Genomic DNA, 7,793 nt, shown 5'->3' with positions numbered 1-7,793 from the left:
TTAATTCAGGAGTATTAGAAGAAATCATTGAATATTACATTTTGGGAAGCAGAAACGACTTTTTTTTACATAATTAAATATATTTTCCTCTACTAATATTTTCATTCTCTTGTTTAAAAAGTTAGATACAAAAATACTACAAATTAAATTTTGACTTATAGCCCCTAATTTTTATTGTCATTTACATATCTAATTACATTATGTGAGGATAACTCTAATCCCACACTCAACCGCTCTGAAAAAAATTTAGGTTTTTAATTTGAAAGTTTTGCAGATAAATTGAAGATAGGTTGTTCTTATTTTAATTTGCGTTTTAATCATTAATAGTCCTGGGTATTATGTTTTATTGAACATTTCTATATTTTATTCTATGGTCACTTGACATTTGAGAATTATTGTGCAATACCTAGAAAATTCCAAATTCTAATTCTGTATCTCTAAGATGGTATATGTAATAGTAAGTGACTCATAAGGATGTTGAGGCAAATAAATGAATTTTTGTATATAAAGTAGTTAGGATAGAGTCTGGCATATAATGAATGTACATCAACTGCTAAGCTATGATTACTTTTATAGTTATTTCTAATAAGAATATGGTTTATCATTTCTCGGCCTTTTGGCTAAGATCCAATGTAGTATCTGTTCTTATCAGTTAGTATCTGATACATCCTCCATCTGAGGACAGTATATTAAATGGATTTTTGGAGCAGGGAATTGGAATAGGAGCTTGCTCGGCCCACTCCATGCATTGACCTGGAATTGCAGTATCTCCCGGAGCAGTGTATCACCTTGGGAAAAAAAACAGGGGTTGAAAAAATAAACTCTGAGTTTTCTATTTCCTTCTTAAAAAAGAATACTATTACTAATATTGACATAGTATATATTTATTAATATTTAAATAGCTGTCATGTTATAGTATTAACTGAAAAACAAATTAACCTGCAGCATTATATAAATAATACATATTTTCCTGTCTTTTCTTACTTTTGTTATAAGTATTTTACTTTCTAGCAGCAACTACCTATTGTCTGTCTAATATATAGGAAATATTATTTTAAGAAGTATAGCCAAGGTCCCACTTTGAATGTAAATCCTGTCAGATATACCTAAGTGTATTTAAGTAGCTAATGCAGAGATCCTCCATGTTTCCATATGGGCTCAGTAGGTCAGTCTTGGACAGAACTGAAAAAAGATGACTTGACATAGGTAAGCGTGGTTTCATAGCACAACCTCAGGCCTCTGTAGAGAGAGGTAATTCTGACAAAGTTGTGTATGTAGTAAGATTTGACTCCTGGAAAACTGAAGTACCCTGGGGGGAAAAGGGGGTTGCAAGCATAGAATAAAGGAGATACTGTCGAACAAATGATTCCACACCTGTGCCTGTGTGTGTCATTGAGTGCCAGAGGTAGTCATCTGGGAGGACAGTTAATCCAGCACATTGATAACTCGGATGTCAGTTTGGGGAAGGTAGTTCAGCCCTGAAGGGTGGCTATCTGGAGATACCTGCAAAAGCAATCAACAGAGAGTGGCAAAGAACCTCCACAGGCACCATGAGGTATTTAGAACATAATTTAAAGAAAAAGCAAAGTAGAAAAATAAATTTGTTTGGTGAACACACCTCAAATAGCTCTTGAGGACTTCAAGGAACAATTATAAGGTTAACTACAGTGCATTTGAAAGTTCTTTTCTAGTGCTAGAGGCGAGAATCAGCTAGATGAATCTATATTTTAAATCAGTAGATTTCATTGCAAACAGCAAATGCTGGAAAACCTTTGAAATTAAGTCTGGTGACACGAATCAAACTTCAAGCATCAATGTGGGGATAAAGTAAGAATAAAAACGCTGTCCTCCCCACTTTCAATAAGGCAAGAAACTTATAATCAGAGTCAAGAATCAGTCGGGACCAGAAATGGAGCTACAGGATAACGCATAAGGAGCAAAAATGATAGATGCAGGATATCACTTATCACCTGACAATCAATGAAGAATATATTGGCATCTGTGTCAAAAGACTGCTTTTATTGATCAACCAATCTTTGTCAGCAAGTTGAATTATGGATAATGTTAGTCACTGCTGTTCTGTTGCCAGACTGCCCGCCCACCTGGTTCCAAGGAATGTCAGAGAAAACAACTTATTTCCCTTTACACAATGATGGGCAGGGTACAGAAAATGAAAAGCCTAGCAGGGTTGGGTGACACCACTGGGACTGGGGATAGCATGTTGTATAATCCCGTCTAGCAACACGTAGGTGAAATGAAAAAGCCTTTTGCCTTGGCAGCTACTTAAGAGACAAAGAGGAACATCTATAGCAAAGTAAAGGGTTTGTACATGTCCCTGACCTCATTCAGGAAAACTTAAGAAAAAATAATTCTAATTTTTTCATCTCAACAAATCGAACCTTACTTTATTTGATTACACATTTGTTGTCTTCATCATGTAAAGGCAAAGACATCACTTATCGTCTAGACACTGCATTTATTTTTTTAATATATATTTTTTCTAATTTTATCATGGTTAGAGACAACCCAATATCATTTTCCAGAGAGTTAACAAATTTCAAACACAAATAAGATGTATTTTCCCCTTTTTCATAACTGTGTATTTACTGTATAACATAACGTTCTAGAAAACTTAAGACATATACATAAGCAAATAAAAACATATACTCAGTAATACCCACACACACACACGCATATTTTACTATTTCATTCAGTTTCATTTCTCTATCTGATCAATATAGTCCAGGTTTCACATTTCAAACTATTGGAAATTTGTGTTTTATTTAATTGTTAAGATATGAACCTTATCCCTCAATTTGTTTTAAAACATATTTTGCCTTTTTGGTGTATCTTCTTAATAGCATAAAGTTCTGAAGTTTTTTTCATTTTTTTTGGAATTATTTTTGTGTATATATATGTATAATTTTTAATTGCTATTTTAGTATATCTACTCTTATGCAGGAATGGGATAGACTTCTTTGTTTATTTAGGTTTTTTATTCTCTTCACTACAGGTTAGTGATGTATTAATACCTATACCAAAATGTATACATGGGTATTTTATATTTTTTTATATAAAAAATTTTATAAATTTTATTTTTCTATTTTGGTCTCTTAGTGGGCACTGCAAATATATACGAAGTTTATAAGTTTTCCTATATTTATTTATTAAGTGATTAAATGATCTCTCATGCCCTAAAAGACTTTTTCCTGACTCATTTTCTTACATTTTCTAGGTAATCATGTTATTTAAGGAGTATATTAGCTAGAACTACCAATGCCTATAATTTATTAAATAACGATCAAAGTTATAGTATGTGGAGTGGTAAAATTTTCCTAAACTTAATATAGATTTTTCCAGTGCTATGTAGACTTATTTTTACTATATGCAAGAATTTTTATGCCGTTATGAACACACACAAAATCAGGAATAGATGCTAAAATTATCTATAAGTATTTGTTTCACTTAGTATGTATTTTATTAATAAATGTTCTATAGTAGATATCCCTTTTAATAACTTTTATTTGTTTTAATGAATTGTGATGAACCCCCCTTCACTATAATCTTATCTTTTTAGAAAATTGTGTTTCACTGTTCTTCTGAAACTCAAACATTAGGTTTAAGGGATTAATAGTCTGAAGCCATAAGAAGAGAAATAGAGAGGATAGCTGGAAAGGAAGTACTTAACTCACAGGAAATAACCCCTGTGAAGAATCTGAGCTCTACTGCCTTACTGTAATATTTTAAATAACTTACTTAAGCATTTACATCTCCCACAGGAGGTGTATTTTACTCCAGGGTGGTGGATATGCCTGAGGTTCATGTGGTGCACCCCTAATCATTTGTATAATTCAAGGGCTTAGGCTCCTTCTGAGGAAAAAATTGATACTGATTGTTTACATCTTTTTTTGCACAAATTTCTTCCTAGCCGTCGCATATTTCTTACTAATTCTAAAGGGGAAAAATGAGGATATTCTGAAACTACAGCTTCTAAGCTCTTATTGGCTGAAGTGTTACTTAGCATAGTGGTGCATTTTCACTTACGTCAGTTACATGTGCACTTATGATATGAATTGCCAGCTTTATCATATTATGAACCTGGATGTGACTGGTTATCTTTATACCTTTATGGATTTAGTGGATTTTATTTCAGAGAGAGTGTAGAAATGTAAGTTATATAACTAAGTAACGAATTGGCCTACAGAAGCATTTCAGTGTTAGCAGTACAATGTTTCCTTCTATTTTTTTAAATTTGCATATCATTTAGAGGTATTATTCTGCCTTTCACCAAAGTTCTTGTAGTTTCTATTTCTTTACGTAAATCATTTCACACATCTGCTTTACATGTTGATTTCCAGAGTGCATGGGGATTTATCACATCTGTTCTGGATTTTTTTAATTTACTCCTTCATTCATTCTGATTGAAGTCATTTTATTAAAGAATGGCACGATTGTGTTCTTGTCAGTTTTCCCTTTAGTTCCTAAATATTCATGACATATTTTGTGCTCTTATTGTTTAAAGAAGATTTATGTTCAATTAATGTTCAGTATGCTTTAGATGTTTTTTCAAAATGGTCTTATTTCCTTTGTGTATTGATTTTTCTTGAATTATACTATTATCTATTAATATTTGAAATATTGCACTGATTTTAATATCTGTCAAACTTTTTATAGTAAAAATCCTCTGAGTTACTTAAGGCTTGTTTTTATAGACTACTTTTTGTTTAGGTTTTTACTTAAAATTTAAATATCTTAACTATTTAATTTGGAAATTGGTTGCTATATCTGATACGGTGGCTCTGCGGTGTTAGTCTTTTAATTCTCCCAGGGAGATTGAGCAGGTACACCTCTAGTTTAATTCTGAAATGGACTTTTCCTTTCTTATCTTTTCTTCCTTGTTTATCTGTCTTTTTTTCTTAGCTCATGATATCTGTTTCAGAGAGTGGTTTTTTGGTTTTTTTTTGAGAAAATAAAACCGTCTAAGCATTTGAATTGCATGAGAATTTTAACTGTCAAACTGTGATGTTTGCATAATGGATGTTTGTTGCAGTACTGTTTGTAATAGCATTACTATAAACATTGGATAAATCCTTCAATAGGGCTCGTGTAAATAAATTATGAGGACCCTATTCAGTGGACTATTATGCATATGATCAAAGAATGAGCTATGTGCTAATATAGAAAACTACTAAAGATATTATTAAAAAAGAAAGGCCATGTTCACAAGAATGCATAGAATAGTGAAAGGAGGAGAAAAGGGAGTTCTGATGATTCTGTTAGCCGATAGTGAGACCCCTAAATTAGGAGGCCCACCGAAGTGTGGGTCCTTGCCTGCTGGCTGGAAAGAATTCACAGCTGATGCAGAGGGACAGAGTGAAACTGCTTTTATTTCTCAAAAGAGGAAAAGGAAGGAAAGTGCTTCAGCAGGGAGAAGAAAAGAAATGTGCTCTAGTGAGGAAAAGGCACTCAAGCGAGCTGTCAGCCAGGACGGCACAAGTTGGGCTGCATGGACTTCTGTGGCTTCTGCTAGCATGTCCTTGTTCCACGTGTGATGGGGCCAGTCAGTCCTTGTACAGGCTTTTCAGTCCTTGTGTGGACTTTTCCTGGTTGTTGTCATGGCAGTTGTCAACTGTCATGGCACTGGTGGGTGTGTTATTTAGCATATTAATGTATTACAATGAGTGTAGAGTGAGGCTCAAGGTCCACTGGAAGTCAGAGCCACCATCTTGGACTGCCCATCAGTTCTAACCAGTTTTTGTTTCTTCTCTGCAACTGCGTCCTGAGACTTAGATAAAAGTAATTGGTTTCTAGTTGAGGGAGGGGCAGGGGTATGATCCTGGGGGCGACAGCCTTGGTAACAAAAAGGAAAAGTTGCTTTTAACCAGAATGCCTGCAATCTGGTGGACTCAGCATCCCCCCAAAAATCCATCTCCAAATACTCTGTTCATCCATGAAAGTTTTAAAGGGAAATGAGGGAATAATCTCAGTTAATTTTTGAGGTAGGTGGTCAGAGTCATTCCCATCCTCCAATGCCTGCAGGATTGTTCTAATCAAATGCTTGAGCCTTCTATGACTCAGGGAGGCCTGGGAGACTTCAGCTTTTCTATAAACAAGAGGCAAGGGTTGAGGGGCCTGTAGGGTCCTGCTCCCTTTCAATTCTAAGGACCAAAGAATACAGAAAAAGAAATAAATACTTTTCCTGGAAGGAGAGTGGAAGCTCCCACTAGGAGTTAACGGAAGGCTAGAAGAAGACTGCAATGGCTCCAACTTGTTTATGAGAAAAACAACCAGCAGGAACCACTCGATTAGAGAGTTATGGTGCAGCACAGCCTAAGCCATCAGAATGTCTGGAATAAAATACAAATAATTTTTAAAACAAGATCTCTCTTCTAGAATATGGAGATGAATCCAAAGGATGATACTGCTGAGATCAGAATTCAAATTGAGCAGGGCTGGCCCAGAGTAAAGTAAAGGTTCAAATAGAGCTTAAGGAGCAGTAGAGAGCAGATCTTATTTGAAACTTTTTTTAATATGTGTGTATATATTTATCCAAGTGGTGTATATACAGACCAAATAATTTCACAAACTGAACACATCTGTTGTTGAAGGCCAAATTGTGACCCACACAAATTCATATGATGAAGTCCAAATGCCAGTACCTCAGAATGTGGCTATATTTGGAGATACGATCTTTAAAGAAGTAATTAAGCTAAAATGAGGTAATCAGGGTAGGCCCTAATCAAATATCACTGGTAGTCTCATAAAAAAGAGGATATTTGGACACAGACATGTACAGAGTGAAAAATCATGTAAAAACACAAGGAGGAGGAGATGTTCGTTTATAAGCCAAAGAGAGAGACCTCAGACAAAACCAACAGTGCTGACACTTCAATTCTGAACTTCTAGCCTCCAGAACGTGAGAAGAAAATTTTCCATTGTTAAAGCCATTTGTTACAGCAACCCTAGCAAATACACCTGTGTAACCAACACTGAAATGACAAACAAAAACAACAGAATATTAAATCCTTCAGAGCCAGACATGGTAGATAGTAGAGAAGTTTTGAACTTTTTTATCAGAGTATTATATGGGTGTGTGTATGAGTGTGTGTATATATATAGAGAGAGAGAGAAAGAGAAAAATACCTATTTCATTGATGTATATAATGTCAATTCATTAATTAAGATGTGTTAAATATGCTACTATGTGTATATACCTGTGTGCATGTATATTTGACTTTCAAACAAATTCAGATTTAAATTATTTGGTGTCAAAAAGAATACTGTAGTGGAATATGTCATTAGACATATATAAAGTCATGGAATAATTAATATATTCAAATGATTTTATATTTAGTGATTTACTGAAAAGAAATATTTAGAATTTAAGAAATCATAAAGATTTTTAAATATTCAACATTGATTTTTCCAGAGATTTGAGGAAAATGCTCTTTATTCTTAATTATCTTTTACTCCATAATTTAGTTGATTGTCATCATGTGTAAGTTTTAGGAATATCATACAAAGTTAAATAAAAATAAATGCTTACAATGCAAACTAAGTAACTGAGAAAGCTTTGAGATGCTTTGTAATAAGAAAAATCACTTCAAATTGTAATAATTGTGAAAAATATATACTTAATTTTTCTGATACAGAAAAACATAGTTGATTTTATTTATGATTTTTATTCAATATTGGTAAATTACTTATGAATTTTCATAATTTAGTTATAGATTTCTTAGGTGGACCTAGATTTATTGACTGGAAAACTTAGTACTGTGAAGATACCAGTTTTC

At 33.7% G+C, this 7,793-nt stretch overlaps 1 non-coding gene across 1 annotated transcript; it reads left to right on the top strand.

Annotated features, from left to right (window-relative positions):
- Window positions 1–600: 600 nt before the first annotated feature.
- Window positions 601–790, top strand: LOC116663409. The gene has a single exon (XR_004319660.1). It is a non-coding gene; the product is annotated as a U2 spliceosomal RNA (small nuclear RNA).
- Window positions 791–7,793: the final 7,003 nt, after the last annotated feature.

This window comes from Camelus ferus, chromosome 4 (genome assembly GCF_009834535.1).
Source record: "Camelus ferus isolate YT-003-E chromosome 4, BCGSAC_Cfer_1.0, whole genome shotgun sequence".
Taxonomy (NCBI): domain Eukaryota; kingdom Metazoa; phylum Chordata; class Mammalia; order Artiodactyla; family Camelidae; genus Camelus; species Camelus ferus.
The sequence above is the reverse complement of the archived record's forward strand: the minus strand, read 5'-3'. Positions and strand labels throughout refer to the sequence as shown.